Genomic DNA, 18,063 nt, shown 5'->3' with positions numbered 1-18,063 from the left:
GAAGTTTCAAGCTGTATTAGAGTTCCAGGCAATTTGTGCATTCACAAGGGGGCCCCAGTCTCATGGGAAGAGGTATTGCAGGAGGTCCAAAAGCCCTACCCACGTTATTGAGGGATTGGTATAAGACACTGGTCTGAAAAGACGTCTGGCACAGCAGGAAGAGTGCTTGAGAATTTTCAGAGATGGTAAGAAATCAAGGCCCAATGAGGTTTCTGGCCTAGTCCAGCAGATTTAGACCATACACCACAAAGCCATGGGGTCCTATGTCAATGTCTCAGGGGCCATTTGTAAGGGCAGTAGTTAAGGAAGGAAAATCTGGGCACCCCAAGCCAGCTATTACCTATTTTATCTACTCTGCCTAGCAGGTACCTTTTATCTATTACGCAGAGTACATGTTCATGAAAGATTTCATTTGAAAAAAGAGCTCAATCATTAAAAAAGCCTCTAAAAAATACTTGACTAGTCCACAAAGGTGATGGGAATGCAGCATCTCAGAAACCAGACCTGGACACTGTTCTGGTGAGCAACATGATTCACCTCCAAACATGACATGTAGGCTTCTGCTGCTCTTGTGACAGGTTCAGGAACGGAGGTAGCCTCTGCAGAGGTGGCTCTCTGGGAAAGACAAGAGCAAGGGGACAGGCAGGGGCTGCTGAGATAAACGGGTACTCCTAGAGGCCGTGAGGAATAATGAGTGGGTTGGGTACACGGGCTGGTGTATGCTGTGCTCTCAGGGACTAAGGCTGGGGATTTGATCAGACTCTAATTCTACAAGTAAAAGTACATGGGTTCTTTATCCAATCTACTGACTTAATTCAATTTCCATGAAGAGGTTAAAAGCATCACAGATCACTGTACAATTTTCTTTATACATCGTCCCTGAACTATAGATAATTGTAGCTGCAGCTGTTCATGAAATATTCATTTATTCAAACAGGGCTTAAGAAAAGTCAAGACAAATGACATATTTGCAATGGGGCAAATATGTTCAAAAGGTCACCCACATAGTGTCCCCCAAAAAATAACCTGGCAGAGGATCTAAAGAGATAATAATTTTTATCATAGAAAAACAAGTTGAGCCAGATCTTTGCTGCTAAGAAGAAATTCTAATTATATTTTTTCCGAAAAGATGCCCAAAAAATGGATGTATTCTTGTATTGTAAAAACAAGTCCTTTTTGGTAAACTTTGCATTTCATGGCAAAACCCCCTCTACTAAAATAATTTGCACAAATTCCTACTGCAATAATCATGTAGGAGTGGGGATTTGGAAGATTTGTGTTAATGTCCAGGAAATATCTTTTTGAGATTGTATCAGGTTTCTCATTCAATTCCTGGCCCTTTCCTCCTGACTCAGGAAGGTTCCTTTGAAGTTCTAATTGCATCAGGAAGGGGGTTCATAAGCAGGTTGATGGAAAGTAAAAGGGTGATTTATCCAATTAGAAGTATGGTAATTTATACGAGCAATTAAAGTTAGAAATTACAGGAAGAAGAATTCCACCTCCAAACAGTAATATAAAAACATGTGCGAGTTTCTAGACTGTCAGCCTACCTTATGGAATTGGGATTTTCCAGCACCACAGTTGTACACAGCAGCCTCCTGCCTTTCCTGAGTGATACAAATTTGGAAGCACTCTAAGTGGATTTAGGTAAACCACCAAGATGGCAACACCGGTTCCTCCTGACTTCACTCCCCCTCACAAGAAAAGCAACTAACAACTATTCAACAATAAGACACCACTGAGAGAGTCCTAGAACACAAAGGTAAGGCTGAAGCATCACACTGTATGACTGCCCCTCCCCCAGATCAGTGCAGCACCACACAGAGAGGTCTTTCCTGAGCCTTCAGTTCCTCCAGTGGGAAAAAAGAACCCTAGAGGGTATAGCCAGATCTCCCCAGCATTGTGGGCTACAGCCAGTGGCACACCCCATTCCCATCCTCAGAGCTCAAAGAGTTGCCTCACTCCACTAATTATTAGGGAAATGCACATAAAACCACAACAAGTTGTTACTCATGCCTGCTAGAATGTCTATCATCTAAAGGACAAGAGATAACAAATGCTGATATAGATATGAAGAAAAGGTAACCCTTGTGCATTGTTGGTGAGATTCTAATTTGGTACAATCACTATGAAAAACAGTATGGAGGATCCTTAAAAAATTAAAAATAGAACTACCACGTGGTCCGACAATTCCCCTCCTGCGAATATATCCAAAGGTAATGAAATAACTTCCTCAAAAAGATATCTGTATCCCCATATTCATAGAAACATTATTTACAATAGACAAGGTATGGAAACAACCTGTGTCCATCTATGGGTGAACGGATAAAGGAGTTATGATATATACATCCCCCCACACACATATACATACATATACAATATATACCACAATTTCCTTACCCATTTATATCATATTACATTAATTATATTCACACACAATGGAATATTATTCAGCCATAAAAAATGAGGAAATCCTACCATTTGTAACAACATGAACCGTGAAGGCATTAAGTGAAATAAGTCAAACAGAGAAAGACAATACTATATGATCTCACTTATACATGGAATTCAAAAACAAACACACAAATAAAAACTGCAGAAAAAGAGACCAGACTTGTGGTTACCAGATGTGGAGGTAGGGGGAAGGGGGAATTGGAGGAAGGCAATCAAAAGGTACAAAGTTCCAGTTAGAGGATAAATAAATATTGGGGAGCTAATGTACAGCATGATGACTAGCACTGCTTCAGGATGGGAACTATTCACCAGAAAATCCAACCAAGTGATTAGAGGGTTGGAACTTTCAGCCCTATCCTTGGACCTCCAGGGTGGGCAGTGAGTTCAGTCACTAATGACCAGTGATTTAATCCACTATGCCTATGTAATGGGACCTCCATCAAAACCCTAAACAAAGGGCTCAGATAGCTTCTGCAGTGGTGAACATGAGTGCTAGAGGCTAATACACTCAGAGAGGGCAGGGAGGCCTCCACCTCTTCCTCTGTGCCTTGCTGCACGCATCTCTTGCTCTGGGTAGTTAGTGCCAGAATTGAATTGAATTGTAGGTCATCCAGCTGGTGTCCAGAGAGTTGCAGAACTTGGTGTGGAAAAAATTCTACACACATTTTGTGTCAGAAGTGTTTTAAGTAGAAATAGATCAATTTGTTATCTATATCTTTATTTAAGTCCCTATTGCAATGTTAACCATGAAAACCCTGTGTCTCCTTATTAGAAAACTCCTTTTGGAACTGTGTCAACAAACACATTCATGACACTCATTGAACATGTTAACTCACTTACTCTGTTACAGATTCTAACAAGGAATAACTTCTTCAGCGTTTTATGACTTTGCAGGGGTTGGGGAAATGGATATACTTAACCTTTGCAGTAACTTGGTACTTGGCTAGTATGGCAGAAAGAGATTATGTGTCCACCATACTTGTGAACAGTTTCTTCTCCCAGGAAACAACCAGATGACTGACATTCCCTGGCTTTGCTTGACATTAAACAGAGTTTTACCCATGTAATGTGAGTAGAAGTAAGGCATGCCACTTCTGGGCCTGACTTTGTATAAATCTTCTGTATTTTTTCCTCCTACACTAGCTTGTACAGATGGCGACAGTGGCTTTGGAAGCCACTGGTGAAGTCTGTGTCCTTTATTCACACTTTGAAAAAATTGCCTACGAGCACCTACTTTGTACTTGACCTGAATGGGAAACTTCTATCATATATTAGCTGTTACGCATTTTGGTATTTGTTGAAACAAACAACATTACTTTAATTGATACAGCTAGGATTTTGAAGACTTGAATTCTGGATTGAGTTTGATCATCAGATGGTGATGAGGTTTAAACTCAGATGAAGTATTTACTCTTGCCATATTTTGGCATCCTCATCTGTAGAATGGCACTAATTATGCTTTTTCAACCCATCATATAGGGTCACGGGAGAGCCATAATAAGATAATGGATCTGAGAGAACACTGAAAAGCATGACATATGATATGTGTGCAGGGAATTATAAAATAATTTAGGGTGTCCAGGTCTCTTAAGTGACCAATAAATTGAATTAATACATCCACTCTGTGACTAACTGATCTTGCTTCTTCTACATATGAATGATTTCCTGCTCAGCTTCTGAAATTCTAAATATTAGAGATGAAGCATCATGATGTTCTGAAGAGAGAGTTAGCACCTGGTTCCATATATCCCTGCCTTTCACACCACAGTATCAAGATACTCCCCTGTGCATGCTTGTTCAAAGGGAAAACACTAAATTAAAAACTAAAGTCAATCATAATCTAATCTACAACTTCAGTCAGGCCTAAATAAGATTAATCTCACTGTAGTAGACATGCAAATGAGAAAAACACCAACGTGTGATATAAGTACTCAGTAAGATGATGCTGATGGCCTGACTCTGAAAACACAGCAGTGCTTTCAAATTCACTAATCCACTTTTCTACTTCTTTCATTATAATTGTTTGCACATATAGAGTTGTATATGTAAAAGTGAATATACACATTCTTTTCTTTTTTACCTAAAGAGCAGCAATATTGATCTAAATTTTTCTGTAGGTTGTAGGAAATTTTTCCGATCACAAATAACCAGTAGATTTAAAATCCACACTGTTAAAAATTTGCTGATGGAGTAAGACAAACTAAGCTGTACCTGAGGGCATCACTGTAGATGTCCCAAAATGTCACCTCCTTCATCCCAGTCCCCATTCACCATCTATCTCCTTTGGCAACGCTTTTCAAGAATATACATTTTAAAAATTATTATTATTATTATTATTTATTTTAAAAAAGGAATATTGCCATATATAATCTTTTGAGAATGACTGTTTCTACTTAATATTATATTGTTAGGGTTGATTCTGTGATGTTACATCACTGTAGTTTATTTATTTTGATGGTTGTATATGTGGCAGGTAGAATAGTGGCAACCAAAAATGTCCCTGTCCTAATCCCAGAACCTGGGAATATGTTAAATTATGTGACAAAGGAGAACTATGATTGTAGGTGAAAATAAAGTTGCTAAGGGCCTTGAGATGTTGAGATTATTCTGAACTATTAGAATGGGTCAATGTAATCACATGCTTCTAACTGTAAGAAGGAGGCTGGAGAAGGCATATCAGAATTATATCACGTGAGAAAGATGCCAGCAGGTATTGATGGCTTTAAGAGGGAAGGGGGCAATGAGTCAAGGAATGTAGGAAACCTCTAGAAGCTAGAAAAGGCAAGAAAATGGATTTTTTCCCTAGAAAGAAACAGCCCTGCTGACACGTTGACTTTAGCCCGGTAAGACTGTTTCAGACTTCTGACCTCCAGAACAGTAATATAATACATTTGTGTTTTTTTAAGTCAAAGTTTTTGGTAATTTCTTATATCAGCAATGGGAAACTAATTCATATACTGTTTAATGGAGTGAATATACCATTGTTTACTCTGCCACTCTCCCACTGAGGAATGCTTATGCTGTCTCCATGCTGTTGTTCCTGTGAACAGTGATTCTGAAAACATTCTTGTACACATCTCTTTTTGCATACATGATCACTTTTCTCACAGATATTTACTTAGACATGAAATTGCTGCATCAGTGGATGTAAGAATGGTCGAATGTAAAAGGTATATTCAAACTCTTATCCAATTGGTTGCAAAAATTTTCATTCTTACCAACAGTGTATAACAAATTATGTAGTTCTACATCCTCTTGGCATTTGTTAAATCTTCTTTTTTTTCTTATTGAATGGGTTTAAAATCCTATCTCATTGCAATCTTGATTTGCAATTCCCTGATTATGAGAGATCTCGATCATGTCTTAGTTTGTTTACTGGTCATATGTGTTCCATCTTCTAGAAATGTTTGTTTGTTTCGCCTATTTTAAAATTAGGTTACTGGTACTTTTATTTGTTAGAATTTATATACATTTTTATACTAATAGTCAGTGATGTGGACTAAAATTTCTAAGGACTTATATGACAGACTATTTTAGTATGACAGTATTGTTGGATAAAAATTCTATGTTCTCAGATCTTTTCCTTCAATATCTTGAAAACTATTTCCATGCTACATTTAGTGCAATCTTAAAAATGTCTTTCCCTTTGAATATGATCTGTTATTTCTCTAAGCTTTTGGAATGTTTTTGGCATCTGTAGTATTCTTACATTTCATGATGTCTAAGTGTCTCTCCTCATTGGCACTTTATAGGTACTTCTAATCTGAGATCTGTCATCATTTTTTTTTTAATTTTAGAAATGGATTTCCATCATTTGCTTGGGTGTTTCTTCCTCTTAATTTTAGTTTTCACCCTTTCTTGGACCTCATGTATGCCATCACATTTATGTCTATTTTCTGTCTCTCATTGCTGTATTTTTTTCTACCTGTTTCCTTTTTTCTCTCTGTTTTTGGTGGGGAGGGTGATGCATTTTTTCAATCTACTCTTCCAGTTTGCTAATTCATTCCTCAGGTGTATTTAATCTTTTCTTTTTAAAAATGTATTTTAGTTATTATAGTTTTCATATGTCTGGTTCTTCTATAATTTCTTGAGTTTACTTTACATTGCTAAACTTCACACTGGCAGATTTCCCAAGTCACTAGCTGAAATATAATTGTTCGATTGAATCAAAATATTTCAGGTTGTGGTCCAATTTTAGCCTTAAATCTTCATATATCTGCAATTTAAAAGTAAGACACAAATTAACTTCTAATTTATAGATTATGGGCTAGTAGATTTTGGCAAAGGGTACTTTTATAATTTCTTGACTAATCTGCAATTTAAAAGTAAGACACAAATTAACTTCTAATTTGTAGATTATGGGCCAGTAGATTTTGGCAAAGGGTACTTTATAATTTCTTGACTAATCTCTGAGCCATCAAAGCTATTCTTAAGAGGCAGAGTATAGCATGATATATTTGGCCCTAACTTCTCAAAAGCTGGGAATGAAGGGCCTGATTCACAGACCTAGAAGAGTGCCTAACTTCCACATAGCAGGCAGTCAATAAATATTTGCTTAATAAATCAATGAATGGGCACCACGTAAGAATAACCCAGTTTAGTTCTCTCCACTTCTTTCATTAATCAGAGTAGAAAACCCCCAGATGAAAAAGAAACACATGTGTTCCATTAGCCTACTATTTGTAACGCTGTATGGATAGGTCACAGAGAATAATGCTCACCTCACTCTGAGATTCTGCAGACTGTGATGCTTTTAAGGAGGTAATAAGGTCCAGAATGTCTCCATTATATTGTTTAACTGAGAATGTACCACTATGCACTTTTAACCATTTTGGCAAAAAAAAAAAAATTCTTTTTTGAAATAGTGTGGGGAGAGGGGGAGATGGAAATGAGGAAAGGAGGGGAAGTTAAAATGTACAACCAGCTCTGTGGAGAAGGGGAAAGAGTCTAGGTCCCCTGAGCAGAAGATACTAAAAGAGAGCAAAGATGCAAATATGTATGTATGTATGTATGTATGTATTTAAAGACTTTATTTACTTATTTTGAGAGAGGGCACAAGCATGAGTGGGCAGCAGAGGCAGAGGGAGAGAGAAGCAGACTCCCCTCTGAGCAGGGAGCTTGATGCTGGGCTCGATTCTAGTACCCTGGGATCATGACCTGAGCCAAAGGCAGATGCTTAACCAACTGACTCACCTAGGCACCCAAAGATGCAAATATTTAATAGGAAAAGACCCATGAGAGAAAAATGGAGTGGGAGCGATGGAAGGCTGGCAGACCTGTCAAGTAGTGAGGCAAGTCTGTCTCTGAATGAAGGAAAAAGGAAGATTGGGTATAAGCATCCTAGACCACCATGCAAGCCAAGGAATGTTTGACAAGCCTTCAAGATATTCTCAGGCCAATGCCAGCATCAAAGGAGCATGTGTTTTCCAGGAACAGTCTCCCTTAGAGTTGATACTGAACTCATCAGCTATCAGCAGGCCAGGGGAGGCATGGCCTCTCTGTAAAAGCAGCCATGGATATCAGGGCTCAGCACATTCAGCCTTCAGTCAACTATGTTGCCTGTGATTGGAGGTCTGTGAAGCCTTTTCCTATAGCTCCCACAAGCCTGGAAGTATTTGATTTTCAGATTTCTGGCCATTAATGAGGACAGTACTGTGGTCAGAATGGAGTGCAGAATTGGAAGATGACATAAGAATCTCAGTTCTTGTGTATAAAGAGGACAAAATAAACATATGTTCTACCTGTAATAAATGAAAACTAAAGTGTTGTTGTTGTTGTTTTAAACGTATGCACTTGTATTAAGTTGATGAATAGTTCCCTGCCAAAACAACATCCCTTGACTTCTGAAATCCTGTTTTGGATCAAGTTTCCTTAGTATTTACAACATCAGCTTAGACCCAAGTTAGTAAAGCTTTTTCTGTACAAGGCCAGAGAGTAACCACTGTAGATTTGGGGAGCCAGATAATGTCTATCATAATTGCTCAACTCTGTGAGAGAGCATCCACAGATAACATGTAAAGGAAGAGGCATGGCTGTATTCCAATATAACTTTACTTATAAAAGCAGATGCCTGCCCGGATTTGGCCCATAGGCCATAGTTGATGACCACTGATTTAGACATTTCAAGCAATCAAATACATATGCATAGTCAGTTATATCAGATCATTCTGAAATTCAAGCCAGCATGGTATAAATATTAGGGGTTTCACACTTACAAAATTGTGAAAGATAAAGCTCAATAGGTAGCCAAGGCTCAAAGTATCATTATATCCAATTCCAAGGAATTTGAATTTTATCCACGGTAAATCAGTACTATGTTTAATGCAGGGAAATGACATAAACAGTCATAGGGGCAGTACAGAAGGAGATGAGCCTGCAGAACACACAATTAAGAAATTGCACAGCAACCAGAGTAACAAAATATGAAAGCCTCACTCAAAGGGGAGTTACTATGGTTATTAAGAGCAAGTAGGGGCACCTGGATGGCTCAGATGGTTAAGCATCTGTCTTCAGCTCAGGTCATGATCCCGGGGTCCTGGGATCCAGCCCCACGTCTGGCTCCTGGCTCAGTGGGGTGCCTGCTTCTCCCTCTCCCTCTGCCTTTCCCCTGCTCATGCTCTTTCTCTCTCTGTATCTCTCTGTCTCAAATGAATAAATAAAATCTTAAAAAAAAAAAAGAGCAAGGAGTGGGTTAGAAAGCTCTGAAGGGTATAGAATTCTCAGAATGTGGTAAACTTAAATGTAGAATATGTGGAAGGGAAAGTACCATAGAATGATCCAGAGCATTGTCTAGACTTGAGCCACAAGGTGAATGATAGTGCCCTTCACTAAAAGAGGGGTCATAAAAGGAGTTTTCTGATTCAATAGGGTCAGATGAAGGGCTCTGTGGAGAAGCTTGAATTGCCTGGGGGATGTTAAAGTGGAAATGTCTAGTAGGTAGTTGGCTCTTTGGCTTCTGAGCTGAAGAGATAGGTGTACACATTAAAGGACGGGTTGAGCATGGAACCCTGGGAACATCAATATATAAGAGAATGAGGAAGAAAGAGATCATTGAAGGAAGGCTTGCATATCTTTCCTTTTGTATTACTTTTTCAACTTCCTTTTGAATGTTGAGGTTTTCCAGGGTTATGCTATTGTTCCCCTCTTTGCACGTGCTTTTCTCTTGGTGATTTTATCCATTTTTGCCTTTGGCTCCAGGTTGATGAAATTTCCAGACACATTCTTTTCGGAAATTCTAATATATTTCCAATTGATCATAAATAGGACCAGCTCCAGACAACATAAACTTAATATGCCTCTCACTTAATTATTTTGCCCAAGCAACAGCCTCAACTTCTGTGCTCTCAAGGAAAATGAACACTCTCCACATCTACCCAAAATACTTCTCTCATTCTCACATGCTGTCAATGAACGTGGAGCATTGTCTGTCCTCAGATTTGTCTCCCTCTCTACTGACATGGTCTCTAACTTCACCATTTCTTGCCTTGGACTATTGAGCATGTATCTGGACTACATAGTCCCAGTGCTTTCCAATTTCAGACCATGTTTCACACTGTTCCAGAGTGATCTTACTAAAAAGGGATCTATTTGTTTTGAACATTTAGAACTATTTATCTCTCAACACCCCACCCCTAGCAGTCATGTGTAGCATAATATTTAACAGCAAGTGTTTAGGGCCTATTTGAAGAACTGTGTTGACTGCCATTCCAAGAGAGTTAATTAAGATGGAAGCTGACTGAAAGAGAACCTTTCACAAAGATTTCCTCAGGTAAATTTCCCAAATCTTCTCTCTTCAATGTTATTCTTCTCTTAGCATATCTTATAATCCTTTCATCTATTTGATAGGAAGAAATAAAAAGAACTTTTTAGGAGAAGTTGCTTCTGTAAGGTCACATTTTCTTGTCCATTCCAAATATCAGTTATCTGAATTCCAGATTTATATTCCAGTCACATTTCTTTCCAACACCTTTGTTTAACAAGACTTATGTCTGATCCCAGTTTGACCAGAAGAGAAGAGAGAAGGACTAATATAACATATCTGGTAATTATTCAAAGTCATTTTCTTTAAGGTGAAATCTTGCTTCTTTAAATACTTTCCCCACTCCCAACTATGGAGCTCACTATTAATTCTATTTTAATATTATATCATCATCATCATCATCATCAACTTAGCATATATGCTGCTTCAGTATGCTTGGCATTGTCTTAAGTGCTTTACATTTATTAACTCATCAATGCCCAAACCACCCAAGGAGGTAGTTAAAATTATTGTCCTTGTTTGGAGATGAAGAAAGTGAGAAGTTGTGAAACTTGCTAAAGGTCACACAGTTTATAAGAAGTAGAGCTGGATGCTACCTAGAGCAATCTACACATTTAATGCAATCCCTATCAAAATACCATCAACTTTTTTCAAAGAAATGGGACAAAAAAATCCTAAAATTTGTATGGAACCAGAAGAGACCCCGAATAGCCAGAGGAATGTTGAAAAAGAAGAGCAAAGCCAGTGGCATCACAATTCTGGACTTCAAGCTCTATTACAAAGCTGTCATCATCAAGACAGTATGGTACTGGCACAAAAACAGACACATAGATAAATGGAGCAGAACAGAGAGCCCAGAAATGGACCCTCAACTCTATGGTCAACTCATCTTTGACAAAGCAGGAAAGAATGTCCAATAGAAAAAAGACAGTCTCTTCAACAAACGGTGTTGGGAAAATTGGACAGCCACATGCAGAAGAATGAAACTGGACCATTTCCTTACACCACACACAAAAATAGACTCCAAATGGTTGAAAGATCCAAATGTGAGACAGGAATTCATGAAAATCCTAAAGGAGAACACAGGCGGCAACCTCTTCGACCTCAGCCGCAGCAACTTCTTCCTAGAAATATCGGCAAAGAAAAGAGATGCAAGGGCAAAAATGAACTATTGGGACTTCATCAACATAAAAGCTTTTGCATAGCAAAAGAAACAGTCAACAAAACCAAAAGACAACTGACAGAATGGGAGGAGATATTTGCAAATGACATATCAGATAAAGGGCTAGTATCCAAAATCTATAAAGAACTTATGAAATACACCCAAAGAACAAATGATCCAATCAAGAAATGGGCAGAAGACATGAACAGACATTTCTGCAAAGACGACAACCAAATGGCCAACAGACACATGAAAAAGTGCTCAACATCACTCGGCATCAGGGAAATCCAAATCAAAACCTCAATGAGATACCACCTCACACCAGTCAGAATGGCTAAAATTAACAAGTCAGGAAATGACAGATGTTGGCGAGGATGCAGAGAAAGGGGAACCCTCCTACGCTGTTGGCGGGAATGCAAGCTGGTGCAGCCATTCTGGAAAACAGTATGGAGGTTCCTCAAACAGTTGAAAATAGAGCTACCATATGATCCAGCAATTGCACTACTGGGTATTTATCCCAAAGATACAAATGTAGCGATATGAAGGGGTATGTGCACCCCAATGTTTATAGCAGCAATGTCCACAATAGCCAAACTATGGAAAGAGCCAAGATGTCCATCAACAGATGAATGGATAAATACATAATGGATATTTGTATATTTATGGAATATTATGGAATATTCCATGGAATATTATGCAGCCATTAAAAAAAATAAAACGAAATCTTGCCATTTGCAACGACATGGATGGAACTAGAGGGTATTATGCTAAGCAAAATAAGTCAATCAGAGAAAGACATGTATCATATGATCTCACTGATAATGAGGAATTCTTAATCTCAGGAAACAAACTGAGGGTTGCTGGAGTGGTGGGGGGTGGTAGGGATGGGGTGTCTGGGTGATAGACATTGGGAAGGGTATGTGCTATGATGAGCGCTTTGAATTGTGTAAGACTGATGAATCACAGACCTGTACCTCTGAAACATAATACATTATATATTAAAAAAAAAGAAGAAGAAGAAGATAGTAGGAAGGAAAAAATGAAAGGGGAGAAATCAGAGGGGGAGATGAACCATGAGAGACTATGGACTCAGAAACAAACTGAAGGTTCTGGAGGGGAGGCGGTGGGGGGGATGGGTTAGCCTGGTGATGGGTATTGAAGAGGGCACGTACTGAATTGAGCACTGGGTGTTATATGCAAACAATGAATCATGGAACACTACATCAAAAACTCATGGTGTAATGTATGGTGATTAACATAATAAAATTAAATTTAAAAAGTAAAGAAAAGAAAAAACGTGGTATATATATATAATGGAATATTATGCAGCCATCAAAAAATGAAATCTTGCCATTTGCAATGACATGGATGGAACTAGAGGGTATTATGCTAAGTGAAATAAGTCAATCAGAGAAAGACAAGTATCATATGATCTCACTGATATGAGGAATTTGAGAAACAAAACAGAGGATCATAGGCGAAGGGAGGGAAAAATGAAACAAGATGAAACTGGAGAGGGAGACAAGCCATAAAAGACTCTTAATCTCAGGAAACAAACTGAGGGTTGCTGGAGTGGAGGGGGGTGGGAGGGATGGGTGGCTGGGTGATAGACATTGGGGAGGGTAGGTACTATGGTGAGCGCTGTGAATTGTCTAAGACTGATGAATCACAGACCTATACCCCTGAAATAAATAATACATTACATGTTAATAAAAAATTTTAAAAAAAAAGTAGAGCTTGGTGTGTACCCACACGATCTGACTTCAGGGTCCATGATCTTATCTACTACTCAGTATGGCTTTTCATAACCATATACTATACTGAGAAACATATAAACAATATAAATTGATATTATTCCTGCCACTCCATAATTTCTTGAATAACATCCAAACTTGTCATCTCAGAATATAAATAAAGTCCAAATACTTCTGCATCACATTTTCTCTCCAGCCCTTCTAAAGGTTCTGACTGGGCCTTGGTACATGCTGCTTTCATGGCCCTAGAGAATCTCTACATGAGTTGATTCACAACCAGGTGATAATGAGGATCACACCCAAATACATGAAATTTGTCTGCGTTTGTGTCCTCTATAAAACACGAATGACTCAACTTTTTAGGATGGTGTCTCAATTACATTTTCATTTTCCATAACTGATAGGCACTCTGGAAATGCACAGATAAATAAAAACAAAGAGCCCATTATAAACTTTAGTTATTTAAAATCTTAGCTTTACATAGAATATGTTAGGTTGTGCTGTTAATTTGTAAATACTTAATTAAAGAAAAGACCACACTTTTAGTCTTTTTGCACAACTTAGGATTTCTAACTGTGGAAGCACATGTCACTTTTGATTATATTTTGTAAATATTTATTTATATCCTACCTTGTTCCACATAAACTCACACACATGAACAGCATAGTCCTTTTGGTTACATGAAGAACACATGGATGCCTGTTAGTCTGCATTTTGCTGTGAGCATTTAGCAAAACAATCCCTGAGGCAGCCTTTCAAAACAGGCTGTTTTTAGAAAGAAAAAAAAAATCTCCTTAGGGAATCCCTTCTCCTATTAACTCTTTCTGAATAATCAGTTCTCTTTCAGAAAATAAAGAAAGGTGTTTCAAACATATATTGTTTGTGAATTTATGCCTTTTGTCTACAGGGTAGGAAGAGAGAGTAGAAAAAAATCACTGGGTTGGTTCTAGCACTTTATGGTTTATTCCAAACTATATGGTTTATTCCATGCATTCCTTACTTAATGTACATGTTCTGAGCACCTTCTGTGCATCGAACTTGTCTTCAGGAAGTTTACAATGTAATGGAACACAGAGACATACTCCTTCATTCAACTGTGCATCCAATCCACAAGTATTTATTGTATGCTTATAGTATACCTTGCCATTTCTACCCACATAAATAATGAACTGTCTTAAGTACTATAAGTGTTCTGAGTAGGTCATGTATTATGAGAGACGATGAGTTTGGTGTAGTGTATTGTAACTGCAGTGGTGCAGGAAAGTGGCAAGAAAAACAAGAGACAACCTCACAGGGGAGGTTAGAACTTAAAGGGTGACTCCTTAGTTATATGACTTTGGAGAACTAATTCAACCTTCTTGAGTCCAGATAAATTCATCTGAAAATGGATAAGATTTTGCCAGAGACCATACAATTTCTCTTGTGGATTTAAAAATATCAATTGTACTAATTTATGAAAAGAAAAGTAATATAGCTAATGGAAATCAAGAATAATATTTTCCCTGAGTCTTAAGATCTGATCAAAGCTAGACTGTAGAGTACCTCCAATGCTAAACTAGGGAATTTATACCTTTTATATGTATCACTGGTCACCGAAGAGTTTCAACATCCCTTCATCATTAAAAAAGTTTAGTACAACCCCACTATGTGAATATTTATTCATTTATGAATTGTACAAACATGGAATACATTCAATCTTATATATACTTCTCTAGGGTCTAGATACACAGAGAATAGTTTCCAGCTCATTTTATAATCTTGATTCCTAAACCTCTCAAGGAAAATATGAGCAAGGAAAACTACAGACCAATCTTGATCAAGACTCTAAATGACAAAAATTTAAAAAGTATGTTAATGAACTGAATCCAGCAATACATTTTAAAGGATAGTAAAGTTAAAGTAAACCTAGAAATTTAAGTTCTTTTAACATTAGAAAAATCAAGTAATAAAGTTACCACGTTAAAAAATTAAAAGAGGAAAAACTGTATCTGCCTGCCAATAGATGTAGAAAAATCATTTGATAAAATTCAACAACCCACTGATGATTTAAAAATAAAATCTAGCACTCTCCTCCAGCCACCCAAGATGCCTAAAATAAAGAAGGTGAAGGGGAAGAACGCAGCCCTGGCCCCTGCTGTCATCAAGAAGCAGGAGGCCAAGAAGGTGGTCAGTGCCCTGTTTGAGAAAAGGCCCAAGAATTTTGGCATCAGACAGGACATCCAGCCCAAAGGGGACCTTACCCACTTTGTCAAATGGCTTTGCTATATCTGGCTGCAATGCAGAAGGACTATTCTCTCTAAGCATCTAAAAGTGTCTCCCCTGACTACCCAGTTCACCCAGGCCTTGGAACACCAAACAGCTCCTCAAATGCTTAAGCTGGCCCACAAATACAGCAAGAGAAGCAGCAGAGATTGTTGGCCCCAGCTGAGAAGAAAGCTGCTGGGAAAGAGGATGTCCCCACTAAGAGGGTGCCTGTCCTTTGAGCTGGGGATTTTCCTGTCACCACCTTGGTGGAAAACAAGAAGGCTCAGCTGGTAATGATTATACATGATGTGGATCTCATTGAGCTGGTTGTCTTCCTGCCTGCTCTGTGTCACAAGATGGGGCTTCCCTACTGTATTATCAAGGGGGAAGACCAGGCTGGAATATATGGTCCGCAGGAAGACCTGCACCACTGTTGCCTTCACACAGGTTAACGCAGAAGAAAAAGGAGCTCTGGCTAAGCTGGTGGAATGTATCGGGACCAATTACAATGACAGAGGCAGGACCTGCCGTCACCAGGGAGGCAACATCCTGGGTCCAAAGTTGGTAGCTCACATCGCCAAATTGGAAAAGGCAAAGGCTAAAGTACTGGCCACTAAATTGGGCTAACTGTACACTGTTGAATTTTCTGTACATGAAAGTGAGAAAGAATTCTCTTTCAAAAAAAAATTTTTTTTAAATCTAAACTCTTTTTCAGCAAACTAGGAGTGGAAGAGAAAATTATTTTCATCTTACAGTATGGACAAAATTGCTCAAGGTAAACCACATAGTAAATGGTATTTTCTTTATGATTAGGAACAAGACCAGTACCATACCAGTACCATTGTACCATATCCTCACTCTTACAATAATATAGCACAGGTTTTGGCTAGTGCTCTAGGGCAAGAAAAAAACCTATAAAATATGGTTAATTAAAAGGAAGACATTAAATTGTTACTATTCTTGAGAGATAAATTATTTATCTAGAACTTCAGTAGGATTATATTAGTTGGAGTGACTAGATTATTCTGTGATAACAAAAAGCCACAAAATTTCAGAAGCTTAAAAAACAAGAACTTATATTTTATTCACACTACCTGTCTAATAAGGGAGAGCAGAGAAGTGCTCATTGCATTCTCTCAAGGACCCCAGCTGACAGTAACCCAAATGAGACACACGATCAGAGGGAGATGGGAGAATCACCAAACTTGTGAATGTTGGCTGCTGGTAGATTCATCCCATTAATGATGCCAAACTGGATCAAAGGTAGTCATGGGGAAGTCCGTTTAGTGGTAAAAGTGTTGCTAAGTGAGAGAGCAGAGCTGACTGCAAACAGAAACATCCAACAAGCCTCTAGAAAGGCAGGGTAGAAGCTTAGAGTTGAAACTGAGATTCAAGATGAAAACCCATGAAGAAGTAGTAATTTATTTGATTCAATATGTTCAGTAAATACTGGTTAATTCCAGGAATATACATTGTCCAAGACTATTGATTGAAATTGTTGGACTAACAAATCCTGTCTTTTTATGGAATCTTTTCTTATCAACAGTGAGGATTATTTACACAGACTAAATCTGACAGCAGTGGTCCATTTTTTCCCCTCTTTTTTAAAAATCAAAAGGAAAATACAGCTTGGTTACCTCAAAGCTGTATCAGACCAGGCATAGATTTTTTCAGAGTCATTCATGGTGGAGGTCTGAAAAAAAAGAGTAATTGTGATGAATAGTACTTATGGTATGCAAACATTGAGTATTAATAACAATAACTATGTCTTTTTTATTATAATTCCATCAAAACTGACCTTTGAATAACTTATGTTACTGCTTTAAAAAAGCCTTCTGTAAGATGGCAGCGAAAATTCCAGAAGAGCAGGGAGAGGTAGGTATGCTGGGGTGGGAGCAGGCGGGGAAAATTGTGAAGGAGGACCACAGGGCAGGGAGTGGGCAGAAGCAGTATGAAAGGAGAGAATTATGAAATTTTTTCCACGGTACTTAGATATGGATGTAGGTTTGAATTATGCCATTATATGCACAGATTTGTACTTACGTGAGTTTAACTCATAAGTAGAGAAAATTATTTTAATTGAGCTATTTAGAAAACACCTCCAGCAAAATCAAAAGTAAACTGTGTGGTGCATTCTACTTTCCAGGGCACTCTATTTTAGCAAATGCATTTTACCTTTATGATAATTATCAAACACTTATGTTTTATGGATGGAGCCCTATAGCATAATGCTCAGTCTGCTTTGCATAACTATGATGATTTGCTCCCCTTCTTAACACAGCATAAATGTTTTTGTCCTTATGCAATTGATCTTGTTCCCTGGTGGCTGGCTCAAAACACTGGGCCTGCGTCCAAGGTACTGTTGCAGAATATTAGTCTCCCGATAATACAAAACGTTCATTTTCTTCATCTTCTGTGATTTTGTTTTTCTTAGTCTCTAGATTCAATGGCTGAGCATCCCTTTAGCTAGCTTTCAGTTAATTAAAAAGCCTGTAGCGGAGTACAGAATGTGCCCACAAGAAAACCTCAAGCAGTGCAGATGGCACCACCTCGGCACTCAGAAGCAGAAAAGTAGTTCTCTGAAACAGCTGTGGGCTGGGAGGCTCTGGGTGGCCTCTGCCTTCTTGGCATGCGAAGAAGAAGAATGAATCTGACTTGAATCTCCCGTGCTCAAATCAACTAATGCTCCA

At 38.3% G+C, this 18,063-nt stretch overlaps 1 pseudogene; it reads left to right on the top strand.

Annotated features, from left to right (window-relative positions):
• The first annotated feature begins 15,208 nt into the window (after positions 1–15,208).
• LOC114204932 (large ribosomal subunit protein eL8 pseudogene) lies at positions 15,209–16,000 on the top strand (annotated as a pseudogene).
• Positions 16,001–18,063: the final 2,063 nt, after the last annotated feature.

This window comes from Eumetopias jubatus, unplaced genomic scaffold (assembly GCF_037043125.1).
Source record: "Eumetopias jubatus isolate StellerSeaLion01/CBP00866 unplaced genomic scaffold, mEumJub1_p1.0 scaffold_16, whole genome shotgun sequence".
Classification (NCBI taxonomy): Eukaryota; Metazoa; Chordata; class Mammalia; order Carnivora; family Otariidae; genus Eumetopias; species Eumetopias jubatus.
The sequence above is the reverse complement of the archived record's forward strand: the minus strand, read 5'-3'. Positions and strand labels throughout refer to the sequence as shown.